This window comes from Bactrocera dorsalis, chromosome 6 (assembly GCF_023373825.1).
Source record: "Bactrocera dorsalis isolate Fly_Bdor chromosome 6, ASM2337382v1, whole genome shotgun sequence".
Classification (NCBI taxonomy): Eukaryota; Metazoa; Arthropoda; class Insecta; order Diptera; family Tephritidae; genus Bactrocera; species Bactrocera dorsalis.
The window spans coordinates 24,457,608-24,476,869 of record NC_064308.1 but is presented as its reverse complement, the minus strand read 5'-3'; the positions used below and the strand labels follow the sequence as shown (position 1 = coordinate 24,476,869).

At 41.4% G+C, this 19,262-nt stretch overlaps 1 protein-coding gene across 13 annotated transcripts in view; it reads right to left on the bottom strand.

Annotated features, from left to right (window-relative positions):
* LOC105232901 (potassium voltage-gated channel protein Shal) overlaps positions 1 to 19,262 on the bottom strand; it is a 164,435-nt gene that overhangs the window by 86,156 nt on the left and 59,017 nt on the right. For 3 of the 13 annotated variants that reach the window (XR_007423235.1, XR_007423233.1, XR_007423234.1), the window contains one exon: positions 17,058 to 18,297. The exons of 9 other annotated variants lie outside the window; for them this stretch is intronic. The gene's annotated coding sequence lies outside the window, so the exon portion shown is untranslated. Of the gene's footprint in view, positions 1 to 17,057; positions 18,298 to 19,262 lie in introns of those variants that run through there. One more of the 13 variants, XR_007423232.1, reaches the window with a different exon arrangement.

Genomic DNA, 19,262 nt, shown 5'->3' with positions numbered 1-19,262 from the left:
CCGAGCCAACCAGCCACCAGATGCTCAGCACAGAACTACTGGCAGGCAGTCCAGTCAGCAAGAGTACCAACAACACGGAGCTACACTGGAACCGTGCGAAGCTTCCGCCAATAACAACAACGTGGATGACCACGTTGTCCGTATAAAATATAGTAATAATTAAATTACTTACCACACAACGATTTTGTACACAGAATTGCCAAAATACGCACAAAAATGTGTACCCGCACAAAAACACTCGCGGTCACTAAACCTCGCACCCAACGATCGTACCAACAATTTCAACGAACCGCTACGCACACGCGCCAGGCAATAACGGTGCCAGCTAAACAGCGTAAACAAACGACCGCACAAAAGGAAATAGAAAAAACTCACCGAAAATACACTCTGAATATCGCAACGATGCGCACGCACGTCTATCCGCGTTGACAGTCAACTAACGAATGAGGTATTGAAGGGACATGTATCTTTGTGCTTGAGGTATCTGGACCTCCGACCTTGGAAAAAACGCACCTAACACAGCCCCCGCACACTCTCTCCGAGTGTCGCCGACGCGAAGAGAGGTGACATCCTCCCTCCTATGACCCCGGCAGATGCTATAGACCTGATCCCAGGGGTCGTTCCTATTCCCTATCATTTATCCCCAAAACTACTCCATACAATTTGCTCGTCCACCACTAAAACTTCAAACTTTCTAACCAGTATGTGTTCCCAAACAGAGAGTCCTTATTGGTTCCAGTCAATACAAATGGTACGTCATCGCTGCAATAGACTCTCATAGGCCGAGGGAGGGGTGTGAGGGGTAACCATTATTTGAATCACTAACCCCCACCCTTCCTGCTGCCTGATTCATAAGCATCACGCCAATGTCGCCCACGCCCCCAGGCCTATCGAACGTGTACCATTCGCTCGGCTCATTCACAATGCCTTTATGCCTATCCTCGACTGTGACTTTGGTATCCAGACGTATGCCGGAATAACTTACTAAGTCACATCGAGGACGAGGCATTCGCACCCAGCCCCAAGATAAATGAGCTGCTACTTGCAAGTAGTGGTAGCTTAATCATATAGCCCAGGGAAGACTCTAAGGGCTCGCTATATTTACAGTACAAACTAGCGACAATAATCCTACCGAACTCCCCTTCTATCGCTACACATACACCTATTTGTGAAGAATCCCAAACCCCGCAATCGGTGTTGGGTTCATTCACAACAATTGCGGCGTTAGCTCTAAGATCCATGAATACCTTATAAACCCCCAGAAAGACCCCGTACCACACCATTGGTGGCGTAGGGCTCCTAGAGTATGGCAATACCACACCCACCCTCAACCATGCAACCTCCCAACTCACACTTTACGGCATAAGAGCCGTGACAGTTTAGCTGGAAGCTCCCTCCCATCAGTGTCTAGCAAGGGCGTGCTCAACAATGCCGCAGTAAATCGGGCAGACAGCTGACATCATTAGATACCAAGCTGTCCTACCCTTAAATGCATAGTTGCGGCAATGGGGTGCATTGATGCAGCCGGTAGCTCTGTGGTCTTCTTGACCGCACCTTCGGCAGACATTTGATCTAGCCCCAACTTCAGCCACCCTGTGATCAAAACCCATGCACCGGAAGCAGCCAGCGACGGGGTTATCCTGTCGCACCTGGAAGGAAAACCACTAGCACCTACCCGCCTCCAACATAGCGGACATCAACTTGTCCGTACCTTCAAGGGCGACATTAGTGCTACCATCAAGGGCCACTTTCCAGGAACGACTGACCATTCTTACGTCAGACATCTAGGACGCCGAGCTCCCACAACTTCCTCTAAGAACGTCTACCTATCCGCGAAGACGGGGATTCTCAGTAATAACCGTCATCAGTTGCGCTTTATATTTTGAGGCAAGCTCCAACAGCCAATTCGCAGGCCCTGCATCGAAGTCTTTGGCATTGATCACCAACCCGTTTAGTTGCCCCGTTATCTTTTTAGCAGGCACAACATGGCACACCGTCCCACTCCCAACTACAACCGCTCCCCACGAAATATCCCCTTGCCCTCCTTATTGGCTCTCGCGTCGCTAGGGCCCACTTTCGTAACGCCCTCATTAGCACGCCCGACGCCCGTTTCTTTGCTCACCGTACTTGACGGTTGAGCAACCGCTTTCTCAGCGGTGGGCACATTGGCACTCTCACCTCTCTCATCTATGCACTCGCTACGCGGCGAGCCCGTACGCACTTTGCGCCGCGGTGGGGACCTTCACGGAGGTCCCGCCACTTCTCCTTCGCCACCCGACGTGGAATCATCCATTACCGTAGCTTCTCTGTCTAGGAGCCATTTCGCTTCCAGACTCCTTATCAGTCAGACTAATATTCCGGTATACCACTGATGCAGATGGCTCATGGACAGAGAGCATTCCGGAACAACTGCTCTCCAGGTGTGTGCATCTAACATACTGAAGAATGCGTCTCACGCACAGGCCCGCTCTTTAACAGCGATCACCAAAGCGGTCGATTACTGCGTGTTCGCCGGGGCTCAGCCTACAACTTCAACCAGGGGTCGGACTAAGGCCACTCTATTGGCCGCCGGACGGACAAAGTTCTCGTAACGGTCGTGAGTCGACCGATGTAGAGCTGTACCAAATCGCATCGTGGGCTTAACGGTTCACCGTTTTGACCGTTGGTCCGCACAGGAGTCGCAATCTCCAACACTGTAGAGATACTGGCACCGCTTGGGCAATCCTGTCCAGATCCTCCTGACACTGAGTCAACTGAACAGCAGATGCTAAACACAGTACTACCATCAGGCAGTCCAGTCAGCAGTAATGCCAACAACACGTTGCTGCACTGGAACCGTGCGATGCTTCCCACAACAAAAACAACGTAGATGACCACGTTGCCCGTATATTATCTACTAATAGAAATTACTTACCGCTAATTCCACCGAGATTTTTCACAAAATTACACAAAAGTGTGTACCCGCGCAAAAAACACTCGCGGTCACTAACCTTAGCAACAAAAATGCACCCGCCGATCGCACAAACAACTCAACGGCCGCTAGCTACATCGCGTAAACAAATAACTGTACAAAAGAGAACACCGAAAAAAAAACCGCAGAAAAAACACTTGAAAAAAAATCGCAACGATGCGCACGCACGTCTTCTTTTTAAATTCAACCTTTTCATGTATGTCGACTCAGCAATGGTTGCCGATGTTTGTAATGTCGTAGTCTCGAGCTGGCTGAATCATGATATTGCTGGCAAGCTTCATCCATCGAAGCCTGGTATATTTCCCCAGCGCTAATGGTAGACTTCTTAGGGGAATGCAACAGCCATCGCTAATGAGGTAATTGACAGTATATATAAAACGCTAGGAATAGAAACCCCCAAAGTCAAAAGATAATATGGGGATTTACGAGGTAACGAAGTGAGCTGAGGTTTCTACGTAGGTGGGAGACGAGGCTGCTACCTTTGGCGGGTACAGTGACTTAATAAGATGTGTTGAAAGCGGCCACTCTTCCACTGCAACGGGAGCAGGTTGTTGTAGTACTACTACCAAGTCAACATTATAGTGCACGGTGCCACGGTCTATGAAGACTCGAACCAAAATAGCACTGTGAGCTGTAACGAAGAAGACCTTTGGTGCTCTCCTGCAGGTGACCGAGGGTTCCAACTCTGATTTGAGGGTAAGTTAAAACTAAAAAAAAAAGGACGTGAAAAACAGCTGGACACATCGCCACACGCAATTGGTTCATTGCCTCGGATTCAGCGTTTCCGAATCGCTATACTTTTATAAATTGGGCAACAAAAACACCTTGGATTTCGGCATAGAAGAGATCATTTCGACCTCCCTTACTCTATAGGAGGTGGAGAAGGTACCTACTCAGCATTGTGAGGGTCCAAAACCGGGAACTGAAGGTACTCCAGGTGAACCTTCATAAAAATATACTCTCCTAAGCTAAGGTTCTTCTCAACCAAGAGAAGAGCGGATGTGATGAGGCTTTAGTTGAGGAACAATGTATAGCATCGGATAACGTAGTCGCTGGGCCAAAGTTACAAAACTACACTACATACATATTGGTGGACAAAAATCTATACTTCCATATGAACTTTGGTATTTCCACTGATAACTTGCCGGTTATAGCTGAAAAGGGTGTCTATGATGAACCTTTACTCCTTGCAATCTGCTAAAATCAACACGAGGGCGAGAGAGCTTCGAAGCCTGGTGGCTACATCCAGCAGGAGGAAGCAGGCGTTAATGGTGGGCGCTGATGACAATGCCCATTATACCATATGGGTCAGCTCCCACAAGATGAGCTTGAAAGAGGCGTGACCTTTCTCAAGAATGATCTTAATACAGCTTTACAAAACTTTGATTCATAGAACAAGAAGAGCTTGAAAGGAGCGTAACTGTCTTCATAAATTCTCTTAATACAACTTTACAAAACGTTCATTCGCAGGACAAAAAGACAATCCTGGAGGAAGGAGGATCTTTGAAAATACGAAAAAGGTGCCGAGGCTCAGAATACTATTATCCAAAAGCTCCGCCTCGCCCAGTCTAATTCGCAAGAGTTGTTGCGAGTGGACGCGTTTAGGCTTAACTGTGAACGGAATAATTCTGTCAACAAATACATCATTGCGGAGAAAAGATAGAACAGGCAATCCGTTCATTCGATCCTTTTAAATCTCCCGATATGAATGGAATAAACCAGCCATGTTGTAAAAGGCGCTTTCACCGAATTTCAGCTATGTGCCTATGCAATTTTAGTACTCGAGGCAGGTAGAAACAACCCGACCTACTAGGAAGAGTTCAGGCCATTAAGATTAACTTCCTTCCTGCGGAAAACAGTAGAAAAAATCTTGGATGCACATATCAGGGCCGCAGAGACTTCTGGAAGCTTGTCCAAAGCGCTACGATACGTGCAATACACTAAAGGTAAATGCGTATCGAAAATGCCCTGGAGTATAAGGAGTACACCCGTGGAGTGTTCCTAGACATCTCTGGAGTATTTAATAACGTTTGCATGAAATCCATTCTGAATTATTAAGTCAAAGATACTGATCCTGCTATAAAACTTTGAGTCAGAAGCTTCTTGATCTCTAGGAGAATAGGAACAAAATGGAGCTCCGCAGAGTGAAGAGCTATCTCCGCTCCTATGAACATTAGTGGTAAATCAACTGTTGAAGGACTTAGATAGCAAAGCCCCCAAAATAGTAGCATATGTAGGCGCCATTGGCATCTTGATAAGGGGGAAATGCCTACACAGCAGTAGCAGTATTTATATTAACATTCTCAATACCGCCCAGAATTGCACAACACAAGAAATGTATTGGATTGAACCTAGAAATATAGATCTGCTTGTTTTCATTAGAAAGTCCAAAAGCTCTCCATGGAGGGTCAATTCGATATATGAGACACACCTCTCTCCCAAGAACCGCACCTTATTCCTTGGGTTAGTCTTAAACAGCAAACTCAAATAGCAAACTGCCAAAGGCCAAAAATGCCTTACATATGTACGAGTATACAGTGGCGGACAAAAGTCTACATACACCCCCTATTTTCATTGATATGAGAGTACAAAAAGTTTTTCGAAAAATGTATTTATGCAGTTTTATTCTAATATTTATTATAACAACAAATAACTATAAAAAATCCATTATTTAACATAAAAGAACAAATTTATGGAAGAAAAACTGAAAAATTGCTTTGACAAAAGTCTACATACAGTTCGAATCTCATACTTTGTACATTGTTATATTAACAGTAAGGTCCCGTTAGCCTTTTTCTTTTATTTCAATATACTTATTGTTGGACATTTATTGAATTTAGCTGTGGTTTAAACACTTCCATAGCTATAATGGCTCCGCGAAATGAAATATCAATTGATGTAAGGAATTTGGTGATAAAACAAAGAAAAGAAAAAAAACCTTATGATGAAATTTCTAAAATTTTAAAATTAAGTCGAGCAACAGTTCATACAATTGTAAAAAACTTTAAAAATAATGGTTCCAACGAAAATAAACCACGCAGTGGACGCCCAAAAAAACTATCTCGTAGAGACGTCAGCCTGATTCTCCAAGAAGTAGACAAAAATCCAAAAATAAATGCTCCAAATTTAGTAGAACACATAGCAAGTACTACGTCGCAAAAGAGTATCCATCCAAGAACAATAAAAAAAACTCTAAACAATAACGGATTCCACAGTAGAACACCGCGGAAGAAACTTTTTATTTCTGAAAAAACCCGGAAACTTCGTTTAAAGTTCGCCAAAAAACCGCTACGCTTGAACCGAAGAACGTAGTATCAATTGTTAAGCTCGGTGGCGGCAGCGTAATGGTTTGGGGAGCTGTTGGGCCCTCTGGAGTTAGAAAGTTGGACTTTATTGAAGGTAAAACGGAAGGTTATAAGTATAAGTCTCTGTTGGAGCATAATTTGAAGCCTTTGGCGAATAATTTAGGGCTCGGTTCCGGTTGGATATTTCAACAAGATAACGATCCGATGCATGCGGCGCAAATTGTTAAGGTCTAGTTGCTTTATTATACTTCCAGGCAATTAAATACACCACCTCAAAGCCAAATTTGAATATTATTGAACATGTCTGGGAGATTTTGGAGCGTAGAATTAGAAACCACCAAATTTCTAGCACTGCTATACTCAAAGAGCGCATTTTGGAACCTTGGAACAGCATTCCATCTGCAGTGTTGACAAATTTAGCAAAATCAATGCTACGGGGTCTTCAAGCAGTTATAGATGCCAATAGGGGCCCAACTAAATACTAAAACGTCTTAATAACTTGCATTTTGTAAAGTTTTCCCACTGAACTAAGATATTTTTGTACTGTATGTAGACTTTTGTCAACACAATTTTTGAGTTTTTGTTCCATAAATTTGTAGTTTTATATAAATTAATGGATTTTTTAAGTTTATTGTTATTAGAAAGAAGATTAGAATAAAACTGTATCAACACATTTTTCTAAAAAGTTTTTGTACTCTCACATCAAAGAAAACAGGGGGTGTATGTAGATTTTGTCCGCCACTGTATGTATGTAGGCAAATGCCCAGGCAACAAAGTACTACACAGCGAATAAACGACCAATTCTGCTCTACTGTGGATTAGTGTGGTGGACAGACTTACGGAAATCTACCTACCGGACGCCAATGGAAAGAGTTCAGAGCAAACATAGAAAAAGATGGTTGGCGTGATAGCTTTACGCGTCACGTTAAACATTTATATGGATGGCTCGAAGTCTAAGAACGGAGTGGGGATATGCTGTCCAGATTTAAGCAGCCTTTTTAGCTACCGCACCAATATAGTACAGACAGAACCGCAGAGATAGTCTCTCATTCATTAGCAGACAACTACAGAGTCAACATCTACGTGGATAGCCAAACAACAGCTCCGTTTCACATATCGGTCAGAAGTGTCTTGGAAAGCAGAGCAGCAATGGAGAGTGTCTACTGGGTTTTAGGTCACAAAGGCATTGAGGGCAATGAGATAGTGGACAAAAGCATTGTAGAGAATATCAAAACGCGATGGAACGATCTACCTGAGTGCAAGGATGACTACTAGTGATGGACTTCGTAACGGAACTCCATCTGGTATCGCAAATAGGGAAGGCTGGTCTACGCGTGGCTCAACATCTTACCAAACCTAACCTATGGGGTCAACGACCACTTTATAAATTGTTCAAATCGCACTACCATATATTTATAGACAACTTTTTTATATTACGAGATATTTTTTTTTAACATTTTGGTATCGAAATCCTCGAACGAAATTTACAGCTGATCGATCATGTTAGCTTAGTCCGATTGCTTCTATGGTAATGGCTTTTGAATTTCGATTATCGCTTCTACCATTAACTTCATATTAAATCGCTAATATTAAAAAATAGACACCTATTTCTGAACTTTCTTCAAAAGTATTATCATTATTTTCTTTTTTGAAGAAAATATAAAACTAGTAATTTGCTATTTATACCCTGAGCCGGCTATATTAAGTTTGCCAAGAAATATATATGCAAATTTGCTTTTGAGATATATATATTCGGTTGCACCGAAGCCAGAATAACCTTCATAAATATTAAATTTTTGATTGGTAAGTTTGCATAGCAGCTATGTAGATGTAATACGTATTATATACATATGCCAAATTTCAAAAACATATCATGTCATGTACAAAAGCTTTCCGTTCAATGTAGCTATATACTATAGTAGTCCGATCAGAAAAATTTCTTCAGAGATTACACCGTTACCTTGAACAATAATACATGCCAAACTTCGTGAATGTATCTAATCAAATGAACATATTTTCCTTATGAGCAATGCAAACGATCATTTAGTTTTTTCGATATCAGCCTCTTGAAAAAGAGACGAAGAAAAAAAGAAGGAAGAAACGGAAAAATTCAGATAGATATCTCAAAAACTGAGGGACTACTTTGCGTACATACAAACAGACAGACGAACAGCTCTTAATGCTGATCATTTATGTATTATATTATGGGGAAGCTGGATTCTGGGTATAATAATACCCAATGTTCAGGGTATAATAATAAAGACTAAAAGCTTTAGTGGTTTGCGAGATATGCAAGTTAAACATATTAGGGGGCGGACCTACTCCCACTTATTTCGACTTTTCAAACCTGACTGCGCTTCGCCGACCATTCATCAAAATATCTTAACTTTTACATATACAAATAAATTCGTTGAAAAAATTGGGAAGAATTATGTTAAAACAATGCTAATGTCAGTGTGACAAGACATTGCCTATGTTTAGAGGAAATGTAGCTATGTATTTTCTTTTAGCGAATTGCTTGAAAGTTTTACTTTCTTAAACATAATATTGATAAACTGGGGTGGCGGCAGTATTGTCGACAAACTGCTTATAAAGGATGAAGTCATCTGGAGAGACTAATCTAATTTTACTCGTAATAGAATTACGTCACCATTCCTTTGAAATATTGGTTCTTAACAGCTGACTAATGAATTGCCAAAATACAAGTATAACACGAGTTTATGGTAAATTTGCGACTGTGATGTTGGAAGCTGTTTCTTGTTAATTTTGAATTGCTAAAACCGAAAATTATAGTAAAAATTTTCCTAACACGAAAGATTTTTGAGTTACAGTTTTTTTGATAAAATCAAATCAAGTTATATGCATTAAAATACAGTAAAAATTGAGATATCTCGATGAAACTTGGAATGTGGGTTCCTAAGCACAAAAAAAATTTCGAGTTCGTAGATGGACGTAATACCACTGCCACGCCCACAAATCGCCATTAACGGAAAACATATAAAGTGCCAAAACTAAGTACTAAATATAAAGCTGTATTTGGTACATCGTAGTAGCAAGGGTACAAATCTTTTAAGAACTTTTACCGATTCGGAAGATAACCCCGATCACTCCTCATATAACGGTAATGTAAAAAACTACTAAAAGCGCGATAAATTAATAACTGCATACGCCAGAGACATTACATTTTACCACCGAGATGGTATGAGAGACTTTTATGAGAGCTGGTGTGAACTTGCAAGCGTACTTCCCATATAGCACAATTTTAAATTTGATCATTTTACTATCCAGACAGATATCAAGAAGCAATAAACATAACGGGATAAGACTTTGCACAAATAATGCTATTGGTGTGTGCCACCTTATGACCAAAATCGTTCAAATCCAACAAAAACTGTTCACGCCTCTTGGTACCAAATATTTAGACCTACTCGTATAGTTGACTTTTGTTAGAAAATATCGGTCAATGTCTGAGATGTATAACTAAAATTAAGGGATAAACTTTCTCTTATAATGGTATGTCTGAATGTCAAAAATGGGTTGAATAGGACCAAAACATCCGTTAGCACCCATATACATAATGCAAAGGTTTTCGAACTTCCGGTTCACTTCGTACCGCATATATCGGCCAATATGTGAGTTGTGGTAATGAAAAAACAGAGCATATTTTAATCATAACAGTGTATCTTTGTGCTTAAAATAGGTAAATTTGAGCGAAAACTTAGCCTAACACCTATATAACCAATATGAGGATTCTGAAAATCCGACTGACTTTGCCCTATATGATTGGTTTTACACCTTAAGGTATTTCCCTGGCCTTGATTCTTTCAAGTTTCAAGAGTATAAAATGTTCGGTTGCACCCGAACTTAGCCCTTCTTTACTTGTTTTAACATTGTTTTCTTTTACATCGCCGTCACTATAGTAAGTCAGTTGTATTATGGAGGATGGAGCCATGCGTAGAAGTTCACGCAAGTGAGGGAAGTTCTCTAAGCGTCATTCTTAAGGGAGTGACCAGAAACGGGTTTTTTACATATGGCTCAAGCCGCTTACGAATGGGTGAGAAGGCAAAACATCGCTCCTCATGAATGCACTTGTGTTGAGAGCAAAATTTTACATTTATAATCTTTTGAAACACCCTGTATATTCCTTAGACTTACAGATGTCAATATGAATAGGAGCTAAGTTCATCTTATACATATAAAAATGAAACGCCTTTTTTGTATATCCGCGCATTACGCCCGAACCACAGCACGGATTTGCATGGGTATTCCTTTAGTCCTGGAGAAGGTCCTAACGGCGGCTTTTTTGCAAAATCACCCTCGATTTCGAAATTTATGTCTATATTTATAACTCAAGAACAGCTAAACCGATTCCGCTAAAATTTGGGGATGAGGTAGCTTTGAACCTCGGGACGGGCAAAGGCTACTTTCTATCGTTTTATGTTAAAGGTCACAACAATTCATAAATAAAAAAAATTATATTTCAAAACATAAGCATGTGTTCAACATTCGTGTAAGAATCATTTGAAAATTTTTTTCCTTCAAAAATACAAAATAAAATCACACAGCTACTGGCAGGGTACATTGGTTTTTGTTTACATACATACACAAACATATATGTACATTAGGGTGTGTCATTCTGAGGCAACCTTTTTTTTCAACTGAAAAACAGGCTCAAAACTTTCGAAAATGTGAAAAACAACGTCACTCAAAAGATGAGCTCTTAATATTAATATTAAGAGGTGCCTCTTTCAAATTTTCTGTTTTCCATATAAATAACATGGAAAAAAAATCATTTTTTTTGTGGTGGTTATTGTGCGGAGGTTATTATATGTGCACGCGATGGCTGCCAGTGGGGATGGTAAACTCGATTCCCATTCTACTCGAAAATCGAGTTTTCTCGTAAAATAATTTTAGTTTCCTAACAGGAGGAAAAGGAAATTTAAGGGGTTAGGGGTAGTCAGAGGCATGAAAAAATTAGGGTTTTCAGTATTTTTTTTTTGCTATTAAATTATGTTATTTTACAAAATTTCAAAAAAAAAAAATTAATTTCCAAAGCTATAGTTGTTTGTGTTGACCCTGTTCCAATAAAAGGTACTTGCGGTGACAAGCATAAGTCCTTGGAGATTCATCTAAAAACAATCGAACAAAAAAAATTAGTTTTATAAATAGATAATCCCGGGCCTGATCGAAGGATTCTTTTTTTTCAAAATTAACAAAATGGCGGCCTCAGGAAATTTTTTTCTAAATTTTTGCGAACAAATCAACAGTTAATTGGTCTTAAAAAATCGAAATTTTCGAAAAAAATTAAAATCCTTCGATCGGGCACGAGTTCATTATGTATTCGAAAAGCTGTATAAATTTCATTAAAATCTACTGAGCGGTTTTCGAGTTACAATTGTCACCGATTCAAAAAACATAGTTTTGAGAAAAACGCGTTTAAAGTTTCACATTAGCGCTTTGAAGTGCCTGAGCTCTCTTTGTTATTTGTCGAATAACTCAAAAACTAATTATCGGATCAACGTGAAATTTTCAAAGAAAATTTTTGAGATATTACACTTAACGAAAATGGAAAAAAAAGTAATTTTTTGAAAATTCTAACTACCCCTAACCCCTTAACTAGTCAATAAATAAATCCGTTTAAAAAAGGTTATGCGTGTTAATTAAATATATTGACTTTTACTATGGAATTTATTTTCCAATTTAAATAATGTCGAACGTTTTTTCGGTACCCGTCGAACGACTTCGCGGTCATGAAAATTTGTAAGTTTGGAAATGCCAGGCAAAATCATATTAGGTCATAAAGAGCCACTGAAAAATGGTCCGAATGGTTTGCCTGTCACTGCAACTGAGACTGATCGTGATACTAATGAAAAATTGGTAGAGGCAAATATTTTCGGTCACTTTGCAGATAAAACTACAGACGCCTATGAAGGTAAAGGTTTGTCGCGCGGGCAATTGGTACAACTCAAGCTGTCAGACTACGAGACTATACAAGAGTATGTAAACTCAATGGTAATGAAACGCATTTTTGCTTCATCGCTTTATGCTATTCGTAATATGCATAACAACGAAGACTGGTATGTCGACTCCGGCTGTTCTCAACATATGGTAAAAAGCAACGAATGCATGACAAATAGAAAACGCGCGATAAACAAGAGAGTAATTGACAATAACAAAATTGATGTTGAATGCACTGGCGATGTGTAACTCTCTCAAGCTATCAAACATAAGAATGTTAACGCAACTATCAAAAATGCTGAGTACGTTCCTAGTTTATGTGCAAATTTACTTTCAGTGAGTCAAATGACAGACAATGGGAAAGAGCTCCTCTTTAAACAAACAACTAATTGCAAAAACGCACGCCAACAAACACAGGGAAAGTTCGACGTCGAGAAGCTGCAATCACAACAGACAGCCGAACGGTTTTCTACTCGGCTTGCACTCCTGCTCTCTGAGAGCACTCGTCAACAACTGGGTATAAGGGAACTGTGGGACGGCATTTCAAACTCCTTACGTACAGCTGCAACCGAAACCATTGGTTTTCGGAAAGTGCAAAAGAACAGCTGGTACGACGAGGAGTGCCGTGTCGCAGCGGAGAGAAAACAGGCTGCCTACCTCGCAACGTTACGATCGACCACAACACGAGCGACGAACAAAAGCCAAACTCTATAAGTCGCTCATAATTCCCGTCCTGCTATATGGTGCAGAGGCTTGGACGATGACAACAACCGATGAGTCGACGTTGCGAGTTTTCGAGAGAAAAGTTCTGCGAAAGATTTATGGTCCTTTGCGCGTTGGCCACCGCGAATATCGGCTATAATCGGCTATGTCTACGCCAGTAAAGAAGAAGAAGAATTGGAACTGCGGGCAAAATAAATGGTCTTTATCGTCTGAGTTGTGTACAACAAGATAATGCAGCGATGGGCGTTGCAACTATAACTTATAGCAGTGCAAAAGGACAGCGTGCTCAACAACCTCGGGAACTAACGCATAGTGATGCAATGGGCCCATTAAATGTTAACTCCTTTTCTGGTGCGCGGTATTTGTTAACGGTTTTGGATGACTATTCCAAAAAAGTGTTTGTTATCCCAATTAAGTTAAAAACAGCTATTTTCAATGAATTTGTAAATTCAAAGCAAAGTTGGAGAATCAATGTTCGAAATATAAAAAAGTTCTCCAAACGGACAATGGGCGCGAATATGTAAATGAAGTGTTTGACAAATATCCTTCGAAATATGGTATTATCTATCAGAAAACGACACCCTACATCCGCGAACAGAATGGCGTTGCAGAGAGGCTAAATAGAACATTAACAGAAAAATCAGATACATGCTCCTAGGTGCAAATGTGGAGGACAGATTCTGGGTTGAGGCCACTGTAACAACGGCATATCTACTGAATCGTACACCAAGCGGAGGTAATAATCTGAGTCCGAAAGAGTTGTGCTCAGGAAAAAGACCAAACTTGAAACACATCAAAGTCTTTGGTTGTAAGGCAATGGTTCACGAAGAAAAACGCAGTAAGTTAAAATCTAAATCTCGATAATATATTCTCGTAGGCTACAGCACTGATTCAAAGGCATACAGAATGTATGATCCTGTAACGAAAAATATAATTGTTAGCTATGATGTACTTAGTTTGAAAACCAAATTCATTTAAATCCTCCAGCTAGAGATGCAAAGACAGATACGGTTAATTTATGGTTACCAGAGCCAACTTCTGTTGCCAATTGAGAAGTGGAATATGTGGAAGAATTACCCACAGAAGATGGCAGTGGTGCAACTTCAGGTAACAGCCATTTACAAACAGAAGAGAATCATGAATCAATAATGGAACGAGAAGAAGTAACAGATTTGAACCATGAAGGAGTCCGTCGCTCTGAGCGATTGCGGAATATGTTACGACCAAATTATGATCTCTGCGTAACTGAATATGTAACATCAGATTCAAACACTGTGAAGGAAGCGATGGAAAAGCAACAACATAAACTTTGGCAATCGTCAATGTGTGAAGAAATTTAATCTCAGGATTATATCACTTGGGAACTATCAGCCCTGCTTATGGGAAAGAAAGCCATCTCGGCACAATGGGTTTTCAAAAAAGAGGTAAATGAAGGCGAAGATCCTGTGCGTTATAAAGCCAGGCTTGTGGTGAAAGGATTCAACAGACATTCGCACCAGTTGTTCGATATACATGAATTCGTTTTTTACTCGCTCCTGCGATGAAATATAATCTTACTGTTTATCAAATGGATGCTGTAAGTGCTTTTTTACATGGCGACCCTAAGAGAGAGATTTATATGACTCAACCGAGTGGTTTTGATGATGGATCCGGTCGCGTTTGCAAGATGTGAAAATCGTTATATAATCTGAAGCAATCTAGTCGTATCAGGAGCATAAAACTCAATTCAATGCTAGTTAGTTTCAGCTTGCAGCAGTGCAACGTCAACCAATCCGTATATTTTATTGTGGCTGACAAAAAAATGTTATTCGTCGCTGTTTACGTGGATAATGTCATCCAATGATACAAAGCTGCTGAACAAACTAAAAAATAAGCTCTCTAAAACTTTCAAAATGAAAGATCTGGGTTCAGCATCATCGGTGTTTGGTATGCGTATAGCGCAAAATCTCAAAGAAGGAACTCTGAAGATCGACCAATCTTCCTACATTGCCGATGTAATTGGACGTTTCAGCGGAGCCCAACTAATAATGACGAAAAAATGGAAATGGCTACTGTTTCCTATGAGCAAGCTATTTAATGTATGCTTTTTGCCGCTCAAGTCACGCGCCGGATATATGCTTTGCTGTCAACTTGTTAAGCCGATACAGCACGAATCCATGGAAGGCACATTGGACTGCAGTAAAGCGGGTCATGCGCTATCTCAAGGCAACTATTGTAAAGGGCTTAGTGTTTAAGAGTAGCTCTAATGAAATCGTTGGTTTTTGCAATGCTCTGAAAATGATGTAAGTGATCGTCGCTCAACAACTGGCTATATTTTTTCTTTTCAGAATGCTGCTATGCCAATTAATGTCAATGGTAACTGCTTCACAAGAATCAATCTGGCTTAAGCGATTTGAAAAGGAGTTAGTGCCCGAAGCTTCGACATTTATGACCTTATTCTGCGATTACAAGAATTGAAGTAGAACGAAGCACGTAGACATCAAATCAAACTTCATCAAAAAAAAGGTTGAAGATGGGCAAATTAAGTTATACCATATTGGCACCGATAAAATTATAACCGATATTTTTACGGAAGCATTGTCTGCATCAGAAACAAAATTCAGATGAATTTTACTTAAAAAAATTTATTCTCATCTTATTATTAGTAAAATATTTTCTCTTACTCATAACTAAATTGTATTACTGTTTCAAATTTATTTCTTATTTTATACGAACTAAATTTTACATTTATAATCTTACGAAACCCCCTTTATATTCCTTAGACTTTCAAATGTCATTATGAATAAGAGCTAAGTTCACTATTAAATAAACTTTCTTCTTCCGTTTGACAATGTCGCCAAGTCAACACGCTTTTTACTTTCCTAACAACTTGGAAAGTCCGGTCCCTTAATTGAGAAGGTGCCGCTGCCCAGCTGGCTGATGTCCTCGTAAAAATAAAAGCTGACATCACCTGCAGCCCATGAAATGCGATGGACGGAACAAGTACAGAGACGAGTAGGTCCTTGTGGTTTTTACTACAGTGGGCACATAAAGTAGCGCAAATTCGGTGTGGGATTGGTGGTGGTCGTCGCCAAGTTCTAGCATTCATCCCGGTGGTTGAACGTCTAGCCACAATCCGACGCCCCGACGGAAGAGAAAGACGATGTGACCAAAGATGTCCTCTATGGGCGCTTAGAGCGCACCTTTAAGAGCTGACCCCGCCACGATGTCAAAATCGAGCTTTGCAACTTTAAGAGCAGGGTGGACAAGGAAGGTTTCTTTGGCAAAATGGTTTTTAAATTCAGCCTTCACGATGAAACATGCCCTAAATGGGTTGAATCTCATCAATTTCGCCAGGGCCGAAATATGGTTATCTGTAGTAATAGATTCCGGACTAGAAAAATTCATTGAGCTGCATGGCTGTCTCCGTATAAAAAATCCACCAACCACATCAATCGGACACTATCTTGTTGCAGCCAAGAATCGCACCCGCTTTTGCGTAGCAAAAAACTGTAATCACAACAGACAGCTTGCACTCCGGCTTTCTGAGAGCACTATTCATCAACTCGGTATAAGGGAACTGTGGGATAGCATTTAAAGCTCTTTACGTACAGCTGCAAACGAGATCATTAGTTTTCGGAAAATGCAAAAGATCAGCTGATGCGATGAGGAATGCCGTGTCGCAGAGGAGAGAATACAGACTGCCTATCTCGCAACGTTACAATCGATCACAACACCTGCGGGATGGGATAGAAACCATGGTCTTAAAGGAAAAGCGAGACACATTTGCGGACAAAAAAAGAGAGAGGCCGAAATGCGTGAGTACGAAGATCTTGACAAGTTGGCCGAAAGAGAAATTCCCGAAAATTCTACGAAAAGATACAGCGACTAACAGAGCTTTGAAGACCGGAGCTTACTCTTCTAGAATCTCCAAGCTGATCTAGTGACTGATGCCCAGAGCATACTGAAATTATGGAGGGCACACTTCTCCAACCAGCTCAATGGTAGTGAAAGCTTAACACCAGAAGGTAGTGAACCCAAAAGATGACGATGGAGCACACAATCTCACTTTTTCCAAGGCACCTCAAATTTCTTAGAAACAAAATGAAAAAAATGGAATCTACACTAGTGCACGCATATGCACAAGGAAATAATTATATTGCGTTTGTATTTATCTTAGGTACAATTTTAAACACTTTACAAAATGAGTGTCGGCTGAGGATTCCGACTTAGGATGAAACTGGATATATAAAAATGTTGGAAAACTGGAGGTTTAAAGATGTTCGCACACGCGCAACTCCGACTGGATATATATATAAATGTTGGAAAACTGAGGTTTGGCACACACGCCGTTTAAAGATGTTCGCACACGCGCAACTCCGACTGAATATATATAAAATGAAAAAACTGGAGGATGATGAAACCGCTGTTCCAAAAAACGGATCGCACACGCGTACCTTTGACTGGATGTCGAGGATGATGAAACGTTATTAAAAAATATGGCGCGCCCACGCGTACTTGTTGCTGCGGAGAATGAAAAAAAGCGAAGTGAGTTGCAGTTGTCCTTTTGGTCCCCTTTTCTTTGCGCTTGTGTGTGGAATCAGCTGGTGTGTGGTGTGGAATGTAAGTTTTGCTGGTTTGTGACGTGGGTGTGATGAAGGTGCGTGTCAGTGTTGCGTGTGTGGATGCCCGGGGGAGGATGCTCATTTGTACATCCTGGCCCCCCTAGGCGAGTATTCAGCCTAGTAACCTCTGAAGTTGTTGCAGTGTTGCAACAACGTTGCTGAGACCTGTCCTGCGACGAGCCTGCGGCCTAGGATGGCGCCTCCGATGCGAGGTGGTATGATGATGACGGCGCCAGGCGCGGGACTCTTCCGACGGGAAGGCTTGCCTTCGCGGTTGCGGTCGCGGGAGTCGTCGGCTGGCAGTACTGCCGCGAGGGGGATGACGACGCTCAACGTCGGGTCCAGCATTGCGGTGGAACATGGTGTGATGGTGACCCATACACACCTGGCACTGATACCCGGTGGTGCATTCGCGCGTTAGATGGGTAGGCGCCAGACAGTTTAAGCAATGCCCGTGGGCCTGGGCGACCTGCTGGCGTTGCTGAGGCGTCATCCCCTTGAATATACCGCAATGTGGCAATCGATGTCGGCGGCGACATAGCGCGCACTGAAGTGGTGCTGGTTCCGGAGACCGGGCTTGCGTGTCTCTACGCGGAGCTGTCGGAAGCTCTCGGTGGGCTGCGGGAACTATGGTTGTTCGCGGCGCTGCTACAGGGGTAGCTTTAGGGCGCGGAACAGTCACGGCCGAACGTACAGAGGGCGTTGGAGTATTGGGCATCTCGGCTTCCATATTGACCTGTTAAGAAATAGGGTTTTTTTTAATTATCATATATATACGTGTATATAATCATATGGCCGGTGGTGGCACGTAATGTGGCAGGATTGAGTCGTCGTAGGGATCGACATAGTGGGTGCGTTTACTATTATATATACATATACATACAAATTTTTTTTTTTTTTTTCTTTATTTCTTTGTTTATTGGTTGCGGTTACGTTTGGATTTTATCTGCGGTTGGCAAAAAGCATAATTTAACGAGCGGTCTAGTTAGCGTTCCCGATTGTGTACGGAGATCGACTACGCGAATATGACCGTCGGAGCCGTGGTAGAGCTTCTCTATGCGGCCAAGCCGCCATTCGGTAGGGGGGAGACAATCGTCATTGATTAAGACACAATCTCCAAGCTTAGGCGCATTTTCGGTGATTTTCCATCGGTACCTTCTGTGGAGGTCCTTTGAATAATCATCTTTCCATCGGCGACTGAAGTCGTGATGGAGAATCTTAATTCTTTCCCAACGGTTTAATAAGGAAAGCGACTCCATGCCTGGCTCAGGTGTGGCCAGAATGGGCGCTCCTTTAAGAAAATGCCCTGGCGTGAGGGCAGTAAAATCTGAGGGGTCTTGCGAGAGTGCAGCGAGAGGCCGTGAGTTAAGAACGGCTTCAATTCTAGTTAAGAGTGTCGTGAACTCTTCATAATTGAATTTATAGTTGCCAGCTAGCTTCTTGAAATGAGATTTGAAGCTTTTTACAGCTGACTCCCATAAGCCGCCCATGTGAGGGGCGCTTGGGGGGATAAACTGCCAATTGATACCTTGGGGAGCGTATTTTTGGACAATTTCCGGTGAGACTTGTCTGGTGAAGTCCACAAACTGTTTTTCGGTAGCTCTTTGCGCTCCGATAAATGTTTTACCATTATCGCTCATGATCTTTGATGGAAAACCTCGTCGTCCGACGAAACGAGCAAAAGCCGCAAGAAAAGCCTCC